Source organism: Neophocaena asiaeorientalis, unplaced genomic scaffold, assembly GCF_003031525.2.
Source record: "Neophocaena asiaeorientalis asiaeorientalis breed wild unplaced genomic scaffold, Neophocaena_asiaeorientalis_V1.1 scaffold603, whole genome shotgun sequence".
Lineage (NCBI taxonomy): Eukaryota > Metazoa > Chordata > Mammalia > Artiodactyla > Phocoenidae > Neophocaena > Neophocaena asiaeorientalis.
Window position 1 is genome coordinate 11,771 of NW_020175662.1, and position 19,197 is coordinate 30,967.

A 19,197-nucleotide genomic window follows, 5' to 3' on the forward strand; every position below is an offset into this window, starting at 1 on the left:
TTTTGCCATTTTAATTAGGTCTTGGTGTGGGTCTGTTTGGGTTTCTCTTGTTTGCGGCCCTCTGTGCTTCCTGTACACAATACCAATTTCCTTCTTTAGGTTTGGGAAATTTTCAGCCATAATTTCTTCAAATACATTTTCAATGCCCTTCTTTTTATCTTCTCCTTCTGGAACCCCTATTATGCATAGGTTGGCATGCTTTTTATTATCCCATAGATCTCGTATGTTGCTTTCATTTTTTTGTCTTTCTGTCTGCCGTTCTGATTGGGTGATTTCCATTATTCTATCTTCTACATCACTCATTCCTTCTTCTGTGTCATTTAGTCTGCTATTCATTTCTTCTAGATTGGTTTTAATCTCAGCAATTGAATTGCCTGTTTTTGATTGGTTCATCTTTATAGTTTCAACTTTCTTGTTACAGTGATCTGCATTTCTATCAATAATCTTTCTTAATTCAGTTAACATTTTTGTTAGCTCCTTTTTGAGCTTGGGGTGTAATAGACTGGTGAGGTCTGTTTCATTATTCTTTCAGGAGATGTCTCTTGCTCTTGTTTAATTGGGAGTAGTTCCTCTGCCTTTTCGTTTTTATCTCTGTGAATTTAGGAGAAACAGTTACCTACTGTGGTCTTGAAGGAGTGTTTTTATGGGGAGCGACTCTATGTCAACTGTGTGTGTTCAATATTTTTTTGTGTAAGGGCTGGTTTCAGTATAGATGCTGGCCAGGTCTTTTCTCACAGTGTGCTGCCTATTATCCCCTTGATACAGGGTGTGATTGGTGTTGTATCTAGAGCCAGTGCTAGATGTGAGGTAGCACTTGCTCTCTTCTCCCTGGCTTTCACCACCCTGTTGGAGTAGGGTCTGCTGCCCAGCTGTTGGAGTAGAAGCCCTGAGGTTTGGGTTTGATCAGGTTCTGTTGCCCTTGAGTGCCCTGCCATAAAGGTGGTGATTGCTAAAGCAAGTGAGGCCTGTGTGGGCCTCACAGAGGACCTATGTGCCACCTGTGCAGGCATGCAAGGTTTCACTCAGCAGGCCAAAGTCACGTCCCTTTCTCTGTTGTGTTCATCACAGATCTAGTGCAAGGCTGTGGTATGGAGTAGGCTGGGGCTGGGTATGGGGTCGGGGTGTTGTGGCTGCAGGAATTGAGGTAGCTGTGCTGCCGCCTGAGATCTGGGCTGCTTCTGTGGCAAGACTCCTCCCAGGACCTCTCTGCCCAGATCCAGTGCTAAGCTGCAGTGTGGAGTGGGCCAAGCTGCGCATTCTTGCTGGGAAATGAACTGCTGATACTCATGCCCGGATCCCGTCTGCCCAAGATTCAGCACTTAGCCACTGCATTCTTGTGGCGCTGTTTGGTACGTGTGCTGCAGCCCCACTCACCACCCTGTGCACCTGCTGACAATGGGCTCCATGGCTCCACCTAGATCACACCCCAGGCGCTCCAGGCTGTCTCTGCGTAACTAGATCAAGACCTCCCCCAGATTATCCGCCCAAGATTTAGCACTTAGCCTCTGCACATTCTGTGGCACCACCCTGTACATGGGCTGACAGTGGTCTTTGAGGCTCTGCTAGGTTTACACTCCAGGCACCTTGGTCTGTCTCTGCATAGCTAGACTGAATCTTTGCTGAGATCATGTGCCAGGCTGTGGTGTGGAGCGAGCAGGGCCAGGGTGTTTGCCCCTTCAGACTGGGATGTGTGGCAAGGTGGCAGCACCAGCGCAACGCTCTCTCTGCCCTAATTGTTAGAAAGCTAGCATGGGTGCACTCCTCAGGAGTCTAGTCTTCTCCAGCCCTCCTATCTGTCTCACTGGATTTCCTAGGAGGCAAGGGGGGCTTGTCACCTCTGTGCAGGACCCCAGGACTGGGATGCCCGGGTTGTGGCTAGACCTCCTCACTCCCCAGGGTGAGGGTCCACCAGTGTGGATCTTCTCTCTTTTACAGATCCCCCTCAGGGGCACAGGTCCCGACATGATGCCATTTTTTTCTGTCTTACCCAGTTATGTGTAGATCTCGCTTGCATCTTTGGTTATATAGGAGTTCTTCTGCCTGTTTCCAGTTAATTTTCCATGAGAGTTGTTCCACATATAGACGTTTTTGATGTGTTTGTGTGGGGAGGTAAGCTCCATGTCCTCCTACTCCACCATCTTGATCCCCCTCCTACCCTTCACATTTTGATAGAGTGCAGATTGCTGTACATTAATTTTGTATCCTGCAATTTTACCAAATTCAGTGATGAGCTCTGGTAGTTTTTGGGGTTTTTTTTTGTTTTTGGTGGCATCTTTAGGAGCTTCTATATATAGTATCATGTCATCTGCAAATGGTGACAATTTTATTGCTTCCTTTCCATTTTGGATTCCTTTTATTTCTTGTTCTTGTCTAACTGCTGTGGCTAGGAGTTCTAATACTGTGCTGAATAAAAGTGGCAAACGTGGGCATCCTTGTCTTTTTCCTGATCTTAGAGGAAATGCTTTTAGGTTTGCCTCCTGCCCTCAGGACTCAGTAGGGCTAGTGGGTTTGGGGTATCTGAGCTCCACAGGGTTTTGGAGCAAGACTGTGCTCTCTGATAAATACCTGCTTTCACTTTACAGCATAAGAAGATAGGCTAGTACCCTTGGGACTAACTAGTTTTAACACATATCTACCACCCAGAAAGCATCTAGTCTTATAGAACAGTAGATTAGCCTATTGAAGATCAGTCCCATGACCAGCTGGGAGGTAGCACCTTAATATGGGGTGCTACCACGTAGGATTCTTTTTATGTTCTGAGCCAGTGACAATATGGTGTTCTTTCTTCCAAAGCTAGGTATGAGGGTCTAGAACTGTGCCGTTTAATATAGTAGCCACTAGCACATGTGGCTCTTTAACCAAAATGAATCAAAATAAAAAATTCAGCTCCTCAGTCGCCCCACATGTAGTTAATGGTTACCGTATTGGATAGCAGTACAGAAAGTTCTGTTATGACAGCACTGGTCTATAACCAAAGTAAGAGAAGTAGATCGCCCACAAAAATTTTGCCTTCAGGTCTCATGACTGCTGGTTTAGGACTTTTGTTTTCAAAGGAGGAATGCTTACACCAAGGTACAAAACCATAGTCCCACTAAGCTGGAAACTGATGCTGCCACCTATTTGGAGCTCCTCATTCTAGTGGGCAAATAGACTTTTTAAGGGTTGGGGGAGAGGGATGTTATTGACTGATGTATTAGCTAGTAAAGACTAAATTATGCTCTGACTAGTGACTCCCAACTCTCAGTGGCTTATAACAACAAAGGTTTACTTTTCATTTGTATTATATGTCAATCATGGATCAATAGTTTTGCTTCTGCCCATGTCCTCTTCACTCTGGGACCAAGGATGATAGAATAGCCCCTATATGGGGCAGTGCCAAGCTCATGACAGAGGGAAAAGGGCAGAACCACATGATAAAATCTGCTTCATGGAAGTCCCTTAAGCTCATACTCAACTGATGAAAGAAAACCACACGGCCAGCCTAATGGCAGTGGGATGGGGATGGGGGTGTATAATCTTCCCAATGGAGGGTCCCACAGGAAGTACCCTTTAGAGAGGGCCACAAGAGTATTCTGAACAAAATACAACAGTGGGAATGATTCACACAGACCATTAAGAGGAAATAGTGTTGCTGATATAACAAATAGTGGTGTGTACTTATCTAAATGTTTCAGATAATTTATCTTATTCCTACCCCTACTTGTTGGTTAAATTCACCATTTAATATGTAAGTTACTGAATGGCAAGATGGGACTGTGACAGGACTAAAGAGTAGACATCACAGCGATATCCTGGCCTTGGAACATTGACAGCACTTTCTGTTGTCTCCCTCTGAGGAGAGATAATGCATTTTTGATAATTGCATTATGTGACGCAGGAGCATTTTGGGAAGTATATGAATGAAAAGCACGTGGATGTGGATACTGGGAAACCAACAAATTATTTATAGCAGACAGTTGCCGTAAATTGTTGCCCAGCATTCACTCCCTCTTCCTAACTGTGCTCTGATTTCCTTTGGGAAATCTCTTCTACAGCATTATGTATAGTCTTGGTGCATCACTAAATTTTGATGTCTGTCCCATATGAAGCTATGAGGATAGATCCTTCCTCTAATTACCTTGGTTCCTACCCATTTCCAAGCCTGGTTTTCTAGACTTCTATAAGTCTGTGAGTTTGTAATGGCCTTTCTATATTTTTCACTTTTTGCTTAAGTTATCTAGAGCCAGGATCTGTTGCTTAGAAAGGAAGAGCCCTAAGGGATCCATCCACTGTGTGGTAGGCACTGTGCTAGGTTTTCGTATACATTGTCTCAGTAATTCTCACAGCCATCCACCAGTTTCATGGGGAAAACAATGGTAACAAGAACTGCAGAACCTATTTGTCTTGGCTAATGGCGAATTTTAAATGGGAAGTGTAAGTACCTTTATTAAACTGTACAAATCAGGGTTGATCCTCACTAGCCAGGTGATAGGAGAAGAAGCAGTTTGCAAGCTGTCTGTGCCCATTGTCAGGTGAGGCAGGAAAAGAAAAGGAACAGCTCGATCTATCATTGTAAATAAAATTGGTAATCTTTTCAACAAAGATGCTGGGAAAACTATATCCACATGCAAAAGAATGAAGTTGGACACTTACCTTACACCATACATGAAAATTAAGTCAAAAAGTGGACCAAACACCTAAATTTAAGAACTATGTAACCCGTAGAATAAAATATAGGTGAAAATCTTCATGACCTTGAATTAGGCAGTGATTTCTTAGGTATTACACCAAAAGCACAGGCAATAAAAGAAAAAACTGGACTTCACCAAAATTAAAAATTTTGTGCATCAAAGGACCATCAACAGAGTAAGTCAACCCACAGAATGGGAGAAAATATTTGCAAATCATCTATCTGACAAGAAATTAATATTCAAAATTTATAAAGAACTACAACTCATCAAAAAAAACAACAACCCACAAGACAACCAAACAACCCAATTAAAAATTGGGCAAAGAACTTAAATATAAAATTTTCCAGGGACTTCCCTGGTGGCACAATGGTTAAGAATCCACCTGCCTATGCAGGGGACACAGGTTTGAGCCCTAGTCTGGGAAGATCCCACATGCCACGGAGCAACTAAGCCCGTGAGCCACAACTACTGAGCCTGTGCTCTAGAGTCTGTAAGCCACAACTACTGAGCCCACGTGCCACAACTACTGAAGCCTGCGTGCCTAGAGCCCATGCTCCACAACAAGAGAAGCCACTGCAATGAGAAGCCTGCGCACTGCGATGAAGAGTAGCCCCCCCCCCGCTGCAACTAGAGAAAGCCCGCAAGCAGCAATGAAGACCCAATGCAGCCAAAAATTAATAAATTTAAAAAATTATCCAAAGAAGATACATAAATAACGAATAAGCATGTGAAAAGATGCTCAAAATCTTTAGTCATCAGGGAAATGCAAATCAAAATCACAATGAGATACCACTGCACACCCCTTAGAACAGCTATTATTCAAACAGAAAGTGTTGGTGAGGATGTGGAGAAACTGGAACCCTCATGCATTGCTGGTGGGAATGCAAAATGGTGCAGCTGCTGTGGAAAAACAGTCTAATAGCTCCTCAGTAAGTTGAATAAATAATTACGAAAAGATATGGCAATTCCACTCCTAGATATATACCCAAAGGAACTGAAAACAGGTACTCAAAGTTGTATGCCCATGTTCATAGCACTATTCACAAGAGCCAAAAGATGGGAAAAAAACCAAGTGTCCATCAGTGGATAAACAAACTGTGGTATATACATCACTGGAATTATATTCAGCCATAAAAAGGAAGAAAATTCCTATAAATACTATAATATGGACGAAACTTGAAAACATTATGCTAAGTGAAATAAGCCAGACACAAAAGGACAAATAGTGTATCATTTCACTTATATGAAATATCTAGAATAGGCAAATTCCTAGAGATGGAAAAGTATTGGGTTGGCTAAAAGGTTCGTTTGGTTTTTTTTATGTAAGATGGCTCTAGTAGCATTTAGTTGTCTTTAACTTCATTCCAAACAATTTTGTTAGCTTGTATGTGACAGCTGTCATATCAGCATGAATTTTAAAAAAGACATCAAAATTGGTGAATTTTTGTGTAGCCATTTTAATATAGAAGATGGAAGAAAAAAAGCAATATTTTCAGCATATTATGCTTTATTATTTCAAGAAAGGTAAAAACGCAACTGAAATGCAAAAAAAAAGATTTGTGCAGTGTATGGAGAAGGTGCTGTGACTGATCGAACGTGTCAAATGTGGTTTGTGAAGTTTCGTGGTGATTTCTCGCTGGACGATGCTCCACGGTCTGGTAGACCAGTCGAAGTTGATAGCGATCAAATTGAGACATTAATTGAGAACAATCAACGTTATACCACGCGGGAGATAGCCGACATACTCAAAATATCCAAATCAAGCGCTGAAAATCATTTGCACCAGCTTGGTTATGTTCATCACTTTGATGTTTGGGCTCCACGTAAGTTAAGCGAAAAAAACCTTGACCATATCTCTACTTATACATACTGAAAATGTTCCGTTTTTAAAACAAATTGTGACGGGCGATGAAAAGTGGATACTGTACAATAATGTGGAAGAGAACAGATCGTGGGGCAAGAGAAATGAACCACTAACAACCACACCGAAGACTGGTCTTCATCCAAAGAACGTGATGTTGTGTGTATGGTGGGATTGGAAGGGAGTCCTCTATTATGAGCTCCTTCCGGAAAACCAAACAATTAATTCCAACAAGTACAGCTCCCAATTATACCAACTGAAAGCAGCACTCGACGAAAAGCGTCCAGAATTAGTCAACAGAAAACTCATTATCTTCCGTCAGAAAACGCCAAGACTGAATGTTTTTTTTGATGACCAGGCAAAAACTGTTACAGCTTGGCTGGGAAGTTCTGATTCATCCACCGTATTCACCAGACATTGCACCTTTGGATTTCCATTTATTTAGGTCTTTACAAAATTCTCTTAATGGAAAACATTTCAATTCCCTGGAAGACTGTAAAAGGCACCTGGAAGAGTTCTTTGCTCAGAAAGATAAAAGGTTTTGGGAAGATGTAATTATGAAGTTGTCTGAAAAACGGCAGAAGGTAGTGGAACAAAAGGGCGAATAAAGTTCTTGGTGAAAATGAAAAATGTGTCTTTTATTTTTACTTAAAAAACCGAAGGCACTTTTTGGCCAACCCAATAGAATAGGATGCCAAGGGCCAGGAGAAGGGGAGAATGGAGAGTTATTGCTTAATGGGTACAGTTTCTGTTTGCCATGATGAAAATGCTCTGGAAATAAATAGTGGTGACAGCTAAACAACATTGTGGATGTACTTAATGCCACTAAATATGGTTAAAATGCTAACTGTTGCTGTGTATTTTACAATAAAAAATGTGTTGAAAGATAATCAGGATGGTGCAGTCTTTCTTCTCTGATAAGTCAATCCACGTGGCTAATATCGACCAAAGATGTTTGAAAAAATACTGGGTTTTTTCAGCTTAGGATTTTTTTTTTACAGGTTATTTTAAATCATGGTAGGAGATACATCTACTATATTTTAATTATTAATATTCTTTAATTTATACAATAATCCATATACATTAGAACTTCTATTTGATTTGTCTTTTCCCTGCATCACGAGAAAGTGACTGGAAAGACTGTCACCAAATCTGAAGGCTTAGGGTAGTCTAACTCAAAATACAAGTCTGTGGCAAACATAAAATACACTTCGGTGCTCCCAGAAGCACCTTGGATAGATGGGTCTCAGTCTCATCTCTAGATAACGATTCCCTAAGTATCTGCTGGTAAACAGGAACATGCAGTAGAGACAGATGGTTTCCATGTTAACTGCCTCCCAAGTCACAGGTGTGGATGCCAGTGGAGAGGGCTTTGACAGGAGGGTTAGTGTCAGCAGGGGTTTATTTAATATTGGGGAATAACTCTCCCCAGCAACACTGGGCAGGACAGCTGGAGCAGCAGGAAGATGAAGTATCCAGTAAGTGAGCAGAGCCCATGCTGTTAGGTTTTGCTTTTGTTTTTCTTGCTTACTACTTATATTCAGAGAATTTCTACTCCAAAGAATCAGACTAAGAAGAAAAATATATCACTATTTACCTCACGTCTTAGCCGCAACTGGAAGCGACTGCAAGCAGAGCACCGTGGGGGAAGGGAAGCCTGAGAGAACAAAGCAGTGTTCACATACAAATGATCATAGTCACCATGAATTGACTTGGGTAAGAGCTTTAGAAGCAGCTCAAAAATATGCACATAATTATACAGCTTAAGGTAGTCACATCAGAAATAAGTTGCTGATAAACTGGAGACTGTTTTGTAATGTTTTTTGAATGATAAAATATACGTTGTCCATTGTAAAAACTTGGAGAATGGTAAGCTACCAGATGCTTGACTGCTTTTAGCGCCAAGTCCACCTTCTCGATGTCAGTGTTACTCTGTTTGGCTTGGCGGGTGGTGGTGGCAAAGGGCAGCAGCAGCAGAACTAGAGCAAACAGGGTCTCCAACAGCACTTCACGTGGTCCCCGCCTCCCTGCTCCCACGTGCTCGCCTCAAAGTGCACAGTTCAGATTAGACCACGGCTCCTAGTGCATGCTGGGCGGGCAGTAGCCAGGCCAGCTAAGGTTATAAAGAATGCCTTCTCCACGGATCCACAGGTCTGCCAGAACTACTGCCAAGGCTGTCCACAACCCATCTCTCTTCCAGACTCCAGAATACTCCATTTGGGTGGAGGGCATAACAAAATAGATTTTTCTGACTGGACAGTCAGCCAAAATTATTTAAAGACTGGGGTTTGGGGCAGCACTGCACTGGGTGGTATATGAGGGAAGGACAATTCCATGTGTTATTGAAATGCCACTGAGTAAAGCTGATTTGAGATAAGCAATGTTATTTTCATAACATAAACTTAGTGAAAGCTCTTTTCAAGAAGCAAAGGACATAAGCAGCTGGCTTTCTTAGGGATCTACCTTATGTAAAGCTCTCTTGTACCCCGTACCCCTTAGGGGGTGTGAGTGTGGGAAGTTCCCGATAAGACCAACATTCTCACAGGCCTCAGCTGCCCTCCCTACCTGATACTTCTTTTCCTTTGCTCACCTGTTTCCTCTGCTTGGAAAACTCTTCCTACTTAGCTCCGCCTATGGAAATCTAACCTCATCCTCTACACCATGTGTTCCAACTTCATACCGAAAGATGCAGTAGCACTGACCTCTTCCTTAAAAATTATGAGCACTTACAATATGACACTAGTATATGCCATGTGGTCCCAGCCATTCTGCTACCAGCACTCATCTCAAAGTGCACAGTTCAAAAGAGACCACATCTCCTAGAGCGTACGTAACACCAATCTCATTTTCTGCAGGCACACACACATGAACAGGCTTATTCATCCATCAAATGCATATTGTGCCCCCATGTTAGTAAGTAGAGTTGCTCACGGATATTCTGGTTTGTTCCTTTTAGGTCCCCTTGGAGTTAGACGTGACTTGTTTTAGTCAATTAAACAATCCAGGTAGAGGGAACAGGTAAAAGCAAGTGTCTGTAAGACCCTAGGGTTTGAATGAGACAGGCATGCACTGGACCAGCCGGGAGACCAGTGTGGAAGCAGAGAGAGATGTGTGAGAGGTCACACACAGATATGTGAGAGATGTGTGAGAGGGACAAGGTCATTTAGGGGGCTTTGTAGGGTGATCATATAAGGACTTTAACTTTTGCTGAGTGAAATGGGAGCCACTGCAGGGATCTGAACAGAGGACCTGGGGTGGAACCAGGGAGGCATTCGCTGGAGATGTTGCGGGGGTGGGGGTGGGGGTGGTTAACTTTAAGTGTGAACCTTTCAACCTAACCTTCACTGCTGAAGGATTTTTTCGAGCTTCCCAAGTCATTCTATCTTGCTAGCAGATTGAGAACCACTGCTTCAGAAAAGCCAGGGAACTGATAACAGAAGGAAAATCTGCAATCCTTATCTTAAACCTCATTTTAATTGCTTTCCTAATGGAACCTACAAGTGACAGTTGACAACTGAAGTTGGATCATCCCCTTCCCCTAATACACGGCCTTTGGAGGGACTTAATGGAGGGAGAACAAAAAGAGACTTGACTAATCCATCAAACAGTAATGCATTATTGACTACTATAAAACAAAGATGATTTCTAGGGACTAAATTAATTCCATTTTGAATTTCAGAAAAACAGAATTTTCTTAACTTAAAAAAAGATATATATATATATATATTTTTTTTTTTTTGCGGTACGCGGGCCTCTCACTGTTGTGGCCTCTCCCGTTGCGGAGCACAGGCTCCGGACGCGCAGGCTCAGCGGCCATGGCTAACGGGCCCAGCCGCTCCGCGGCATGTGGGATATTTCCGGACTGGGGCACGAACCCGTGTCCCCTGCATCGGCAGGCGGACTCAACCACTGCGCCACCAGGGAAGCCCGAAAAAAGATACTTTTTTACTTTAAAACAACCTCCTCTTCTTGCCCTTAGTATCTATCTCCTTTTCTTCCCCTCCTCCACATTCCCTTCTTCCTCCCGTGCCCAAAAGAAAAATGCCAACTTCCTTAAATGACTTCAGGTTAATGTCTAAGAAAAATCAGATTCTAAGATTAAAAAGTACAATTCTTTTTACGTTAAGTATTCAAATTTTTATACCTGAACAAATGAGTTTTGAACAGAAGTGTTTGACTTTCAGTCCAAGAAACTAAAATATCAAGACAGTTCCAACAGATTTATAGCACCAACTATGTGATCTTCAAAAATTGCTACTGCATTCTTATCTCAAATTACGGAGACTTGCACTCTAGGAAGTTTCCTTCTTGAAGCCCTGATCCTCCTGAGATGAAGCTTTTACTGACACTGTGGTCCTGTCAGATGCCAAGTCCATCTGGTGGTGAAGCAGGCAAACCTCTCTGAAGGTCAGGTTGAACAAGTAACGGTAGTGACAGGCACTGTGGAGCTGACCTTGAACAAGGATATTTGTATATGCATATATAATACACTTATAACCATACTGTCATTAAACAGTCCAGTCTATATGTTTTAAAAATCAGGACAGAGCACACGATAAACCTTTATGATACCCAAGGATATAGAATTCAACGCCTTAAGAGTTCTCTAAAAAATAATTACAGAAGTCCTAAAGCAGAACATAGGCTAGGAACTTAGATATTTAAGACAAAACCAAAGGAAAAAACAAGGCAATTATTCTGATTTCAGACAGAAATGGAAATACTAAGGAAGGACAGCAAGTAAGCTCCCTTTCTGTGATCTAGGCACAGAAGCAGTTTTATTGCCCTTAATAAGACCCCTCTCTATTAAGGATCACTGCAGCAAAGAGTCTGTCAAAGAACATCAAAGAAGACAGTTATAAAAATTGAATTTACATCAGATACATAAATACTTTTATTTGCCTAATGCTAAGTTTAAAAAGTTACTTCCCATGTGCTTCTACTTCATCCAGTCACTAGAAAATTTTAGTTTTTGTTAGGAATGTTTTGGAGACTTTTAGTTTAAAAAACCTTTCAGTTTTGTTAGTAGGCAGTTAAAAGATCAATGGCTAAAATAATTGAGAATAACTCTGCTCTCATAATGACATATAGTTAAACTTTGTTTTCTTCATTAAATAGAATCAACTATACATTCAAAATGTTATATTGAGAATTTAAAAGACAATCCTGGAATGGTTTCAGGATGCTAATATAAGGTACATACTAACACCTTAGACTTAGTCACAAACTCTTCTAGCAAACCCTTTGATTTTTAAATACTTGTTACCAAAACAAACACAAATAGCAAAATATAAAAGATCTTTAGGAAGGGCACAGCATGGATACAACCTAAGTCAGAGTTTGATCATCACTCAGAATGAAGTTAGAGCTTTCACCCACCTTTAACAAGGACTGAACTTGAGAGTATGATTCTCATAAACTTCAATGATGTCTCACAGTCACAGACTGAGTTGGATCCATACATCTTAACAGGCTTAATAAAATGTCTGAAAGGAACTCTTCACTCACCTCAATTATGTAATTAAAAATAAAACCATAAACATCATTTTCCCACCTTATTTTTATGCTTTATTAATTATAATTCTGCCTGAACATTTAAATTCAATATTATTCCCTTTCTGGGTCACTGCTGGAATAACATTTCTCATACCAAATGTCTACGCAGCAAGTTGATCTATCCTAGAGCAACTATAGGGGCACTGTGAAAAGTCGGAAAGACAAAGAATAAGTTAGTAATTTAAAATAAAAAAGTTGTCTTACGAGCTTTCATTTAATTTCAAGGTAGGAATTATAAATTTGGTATTGTCCATTTACCGAACTTCATATTGGCAATTGTTTTCAAAGCTATAGCTTTTCTTTAAACTTGTCATCCAGTTCTAAGGATCAATCCTAAGGAGACACGATTTAATTGAAATATAAATACTGAGAAGTGCAGGTGACCTCCGAACAACACAGGTTTAACTGCGCAGTCCACTTATAGGCAGAGTTTTTCCACTACATATGTACTACAGTACTACCCAATCCGTGGTTGGTTGAGTCTGCTGATGCCAAAACAAGGATTCAGAAGGCTGACTGTAAGGTTATACTTGGATTTTCAACTGTACAGAGGGTCGGCACTACTAACCTCCGCACTGTTCAAGGGTCAACTGTACTGACTTGCCATCTGATCATTTAGTAACTTCAGAAACTATTAAATGGAACCAGATAAAAACTGCCATTTTGGTAGATCAAAAATGATCAAATATTGTCAATTTCACTAGGTCAAGTGTCTAGAAGAACATTTGTGTAGCTATAAGGAAAGCCATAGAGAAAATGATTTATCTGGAAGACCCAAGCTGGTACCCAAACTATAGCAGAGAATGACACACATATAGTGTGTTTAGCTAATGCACTATTCAGGTAACAGTACAACTATTAACATGAAACACAATTTTATCAAAAGCTTTTTAGGTACTCTGAATCACCTTATATTAGGTATGAGAATAAATATGAATATCAGGCAGCAGCAGAACACAAATCTTTTACCAGTGGTTTTGTGCCAAGTTAACCAAGTCCTACAGAGGGCATGCAAGCCAAGTTTTTTGGGGTAGTTCATCTAAGAATAGACTTTTCAACTAGAATCAAAATTTCTGTGATTTGATGGGAATTTCAAGTCTGAGCTACTAAGTGATAACAACAAAAAAAAAGGGTACCCCAATATCAGCTTCTCAGCATGTGATCAATTAAGGGAAAAAACTGAAACAATTTTTACTCAACAAAAACAAACCCCACAAAAAACCTAGCTTCAACATTCAAAAGAATAACTACAAAAAAATCAAAACCAAAACTTCAGGACACAATTTGACCAGTGAACAGATACTAGTTATGCATAAGCCAAATGAATCCTTTTTTACTTCAACCTTACTTAGTTGTAAGACTTGCTACCTTTCGCTATGATGCCTCATTACTGTGTTTTCATTACACATTTTACAATGAACAAAATAAGCTCTTGCAGTTCATAGAACTTCACTTACATCATCAATTCAATGTACTCTAAAATCCCTCTAACTACGCAAGCCTATAAAATAAGTCACACTTTCAGACACAAATGAACACAGGACAGAGGTCATACAACCAATTTTCAGAATGAGCAGAGGAAGTAAGCATCCTAAACACGTGTCTAATACGAAGCAGGCACTACACCAGGGATACTAGCTAGGTGGAGAAGTCCTTTTCCAGGCCACTCCCCATACAGTCTCAACTCTTTAAGGGAGTAAGAAATATACATCTATAAGATGACAAACGGTATGTTCTTGCCAAGGGGACAACTTATGGCTTTTTGGTTTCTGGGATGTTTCATGAAAATAATCATCAATCTGAACTTACTGGCTTTCAATCATCTTCCTAAAATCAGGGAGGGACAAGTCTAGCTCAAACTGTTGACTATCAGATCTATCTTTTTAAGCAAATTAACCAAGTTCAGTTGAACAAAAATTTTCTTAAGGTCTCCTAATAAATAAATTCAAAATTTCCAGGTTTCTATGCAGAACAAAAACGCTGCCTGCAGTATCAAATAATCATAGATACACACACATTATGCAATTGCCTGTTTATTTAGTGGCACCAGTTTTGCGAGCTAGAATTATTTCTACTTTTCATTTCATACAATCTGCAACCACTCACAGATTGAATGCAATTTCTTCAGTGGACTTGAAAACAAAAAGTACATTCTTAAAGTTAGAACTGAATTCACATACTTTCTTTGGACAAGGAAATGATACATAATACAACATATACATTTATGGAATTTCTTTAAGAGTTTGGATCACATAAACTGCAAACAGTAGGTGAATTACTGTGGAGAATTTTGTTAAACACTGTGTTTAGGAAATACTTCTGTAATTGTATTAGTTTTACATGTATGGATTTTGAAAAATGGATATATAGTGCTTTTAACATGTAGATGATCTCTCCACTCATAACGTTTATACAAATTAATTGAAATAAATCATTTCAAGAGTGAAACCAAGCAGTATTCAGGCATATTACTATAAATAAGATATTTTCCTGCAGATATGCTGTTGACTTAGTTCAGGGCTAACCAGGTAAGACAACAGTCTTTACATTTCAAAATTCCCACAAATGGGAATTAAATATGCTGTAACCGAACATCCAATTTTGGCAACAAATGCAACAAGCTAATCAATTTTTTCACGGTGGTTATGTTTAAGAGAAATCTCAGTCCTGTACATTGGTGACTGTATGTATGTTAGATCCTACTTTAACATTATGTATCAGTAAACACCTAATTCCTCTCATAATTTAATAAACTCTGATACGAGGAAGCTCAAAATCTTAAAACCTGAGTGAGATCTGACAAGTCAAATGTGCTGTTTGTGAATATATTAAATCTATACTATGCAGGTCAGAAATGTTCCACGAACATTTCCATTTTACCTCTTGTTTTTTGAGATTCAAAAGTGGCAAATTTAGAAATGATGTTATCCTCCAAAACTAGTGCAAATACTAATCATTCTCTTTCCCCCACAAGATACGAATTTTAAAAAGGACATTTTAATATCAGATTCTACCTAGACACCCATCTACCTACTCTATCTTTAAAAAAAAAACCGATTCCTTAAAATAGACTCAAATTATTTTGACGTCCTTGATGTATTAATATCTTTTATGGGCTTTGATGGAAAAATGTTGATGCTCTGTTATGCTGTAGTATAGGATCTTAACCACGGGCCCATGAACCACTGCAGTACTGTTAACTCTGGGGAGGTATGTACATTATATGCATTTTCCTGGGTGCCAAATTCCTAGGATTATTCAGTCTCAAAGGCTCTGTGACCCTGAAAGGTTAAGAAGTATTGCTGCAATGAATTTGTGCCATTCATTATACCTAATTAAGATAGTACTGTGTTCTGCAGCTACCCAATCTCTTACACAAATCTAACTTCAAATAGTACCATAGAAATGCAAATGTTACTAAATGTCCTTTAATGGATCAGGAGGACAATGTAAAAAGAAAGAAAAATTCTAAATAATTTTTCTAAACATTTAATTCAACGAGAAAGCTATTATAGAAAACTGGGTTTTTGAAACAATGAAAAGAACTGAAGGATTGGGTTTTGTGGTGACGAAACATTGCATTTATTTTTCTCAGTTGTTTCTATGTTGGAGAAGCAGTAATTTTTTATCATTATCTGCTTTGCTGGGAAAATCAAATTATCTGCAGAAGCAAAGGCTGGTTCTTGCTGGTTTATGTGATGCATCAGTTCTTAATAATATACAGCTAGGTCCAAGGAAGACCTTCCTATGGCTTTTTAAATAATTAAGAGTAATCTTCCTCTGTCCTCCTCACTGGCATCTTCCCAACCCTTCATTTCCCACGTTTTCCTATTTTTGGCCCAGGTTTACATAGTATTAATTGGCCTTGGTGAGGTAATGCACTAAGCTTTCTTGCTCAAGAAAATGGAATTGGCCTGTTTTGGTTTGAAAAAAGAGAAGCCACCAAGAGGGTAGTAGAGGAAATGAAGCAACATTTCCTGCAGGATAAGGGAGAAAAAATGTCACTCTGTTGTTACATCAAGTTAAACAACCTTCCTCACCCCACCCCCCCATCTTATAAAAGTATAAGTTGTCAACTACGATTTCAATTTTAATACATTTGAGTGTTTCTAACTGGCACACTGGTAATATAATTAGGAAACCACGAGAGCAGAGGCCACTAAATATATAAAACAGGAAAAAGGGAAAGAATCTGTGTCATAGGAAACAAAAGTGGAACCAAATGCCTTTCATCATCTCTGTGTAGCATTCTATTAGTAATAACTGACACTTAACTGACATTTAACTATTCTGACCAACAAAACAACACAGTATTATACTCATAACATTTAGAAATATATTCTTAAATCTTTCAAGCATATTCTGAAGTATTGTATATAAAATTTAAAACAAATACAACCCCAAATTCATAGCATGTTATAGAATGAAGTTAAGTAAAATTAAGCTTCTAAAATTTTAAAGTATAAAGAAGTCTTTCTAACGCCTAAAACAAAAACTTAATCAGAAGACTAGATCACTTAATTAAAAAACGGTCATCTCATCAGCAGTATTTGTAAGCAAAAGTATATGAAACTCTAGAAGTTTTCTTTGAAGAAAAAACTCAAATGAGAAACATTTATATACTGAAATATTTACATATTTTCTAATACCAAATCCTAACATAATACTGTACAAATGGCAATCAAAACATTAAAGGTTTAAACCTCTCATTCAAACTTTATGAATTAAAAGTATACACCATGAAATTCAAAATTAAAACAAAATAAACCCCTGTAACCAGTTTCATCAGTTCTTTCAGAAACTGCAAACTGAATTTCCATATGAATTTGTCCAGTAAAGATGGTCAGTAAATTATTTTAAAAAATTAAAACACAGTAATCACTTAGCTAAAATTGGATATTAACATTGGCATTGTTTTTTCAAGAAAATACACACTTTTGGTTAAATAAGATAAATTTAGCTAGATACATGTTCTTACTTTTTTTTATTTTTTGTCCACACCACGCAGCATGTGGGATCTTAGTTACCCAACCAGGGACTGATCCTGAGTCCCCTGCATTGGAAGTGCAGCGTTTTAACCACTGGACCGCCAGGGAAGTCCTAGATATATGTTTTTAAATGCGTTAAATTCCACCAGTATTTCCAGGGTTGGAGAATTCTAAGAAGTATTCAATACATTACCTTATTTCTCTGATTTGCTGCTGTCAGCTGGAAGAATATAAGCCATTCGTGAAAGGCAATCAATCATACCGAACAGACTTAAGCCTCATCAGTCCAATTTTATTCTTATGCAAAGCAAAATTTTCTTTTGAATGCGATTTTTAACTTTGAGAAGAATAAAACAGAAAAAAGAGTTTTCAAGTGACTAAAGGAACTGCAAATGAGTTCTTTAGGGCAGAGACCCGCCTTGTTCAGGAAAGTATGGGGCAGACAGCAGGTGAGCAGTAACTTTTTTGGATGAGTGATCCAGTTATAATATTAACATACATTAGATTATAACTTCTATTCAAATGTAAACTCCTTGAGAGCAAGGACCTATTCATTTCTTTATAGTTCCAAGGTGCTTACCCTAAAACAGTGTTTTGTAATAACACTTTATATATTTTGTAGAAAAGGTGAGTTACTAGCTGGATTAATATATGGTCAAATGATCACTAAAAGTACTGCTATAATTCAGATTATTTGAATTACATAGTTGATTTATTCTTTACTCCAAATTTCTTAATTTTATGTAGTAAAAAAAAAAAAAGTGGCTGGGGGCTTCCCTGGGGGCGCAGTGATTGGGAGTCCGCCTGCCGATGCAGGGGACACGGGTTTGTGCCCCGGTCCGGGGGGATCCCACGTGCCATGCATCTGGAGCCTGTGCTCCGCAATGGGAGAAGCCACAGCAGTGAGAGGTCCGCAAAAAAAAAAAAAAAAGTGGCTGGAGCAGTACACTAATTGCATAGAACTCTAGAAACAAGTTAATGCATCATAATTAAAAATGTTTGAAACAGTTCTAAAGCTGAATAAGAAAAATACCACTTAGATTTTTTAAAGTTAATGCTAATACTGAGAACTGTTTCTGTTATCTGTAAAAGTATATTCCCTAAGAAAGTGGAAATTAAGAGAGCTTACCTTGCTAAAACAATAAGAGATCAGTGAAATTGTTAGGGCAAGAAGAATCTGCTATACAAAATGAATTTCCTATTAAAAGCAGCAAAGTGGGTTTATCCTGTTAAAACATTTAAATGAAAGTACATTTGAATAGTATGTTATCATCACACAAAACTTTTATCCTCCAAAGAAAATAACATACAACATATCAAAAAATTGAGGCATTGCCCTGAGATGCTAATTAGCACACAAAATGGGGTGGGAGGTCAAGAATTTAAGTGGTACAAAAATGAAGTGCACAAGAGAGGTGCAAAAGTGCCTTTTAAAGTGTGGCTGGTTCCCCACCACCACCATTAGCCCCAGAAATCAAGAACACACATAGTTTGCCATTATAATGTATACTTCCTTCCTGTACTTTTATAATTAAAAATTCTATCTAGTATGGCAATGTTGACTCATGTGGAAAAGATTTAGTCTTCTTTGGTCACACTTAATACAGTTTTCTCCCACTTCCAGGCCTAATTTCAGTACTAATAATTTTAACATTTTAACAGAGGAGTATCTTAACCTCCTCTTTTTTAAAGACCCTCAAATTAAAAAGTCTCTAAATATGCTACTATGGTTTGAAATATAGCTTTCCATCACATATTTTACTTACGATTTAAGATTTTACATCTCAAAATCCAGTTCAAGTTTTTGAAATTTCCAGAACTAAAAACTTTAGTCTACTTAAAAAATTAAGGGATTATAATAGGAATTTAGTTTTCAGTACTGGTAATCTATACTAGAAGCACTGGTGTTCATTAAACGTGCATTTAGATGCTTACAGTCATAACTTAGAACATTATCATACTTCGCACTCTACCACAGATTTAGACATTAAGCATTTATTTGTAAGTCAAGTACGGAATTGGTTCTGTAATTCCAACTGTTATGAATTTCTAAATATAAATAGCACTTGTTTTTCTTCATGCCGGATTAAGATATAAATTAAATACAATTAAGTTACATTTA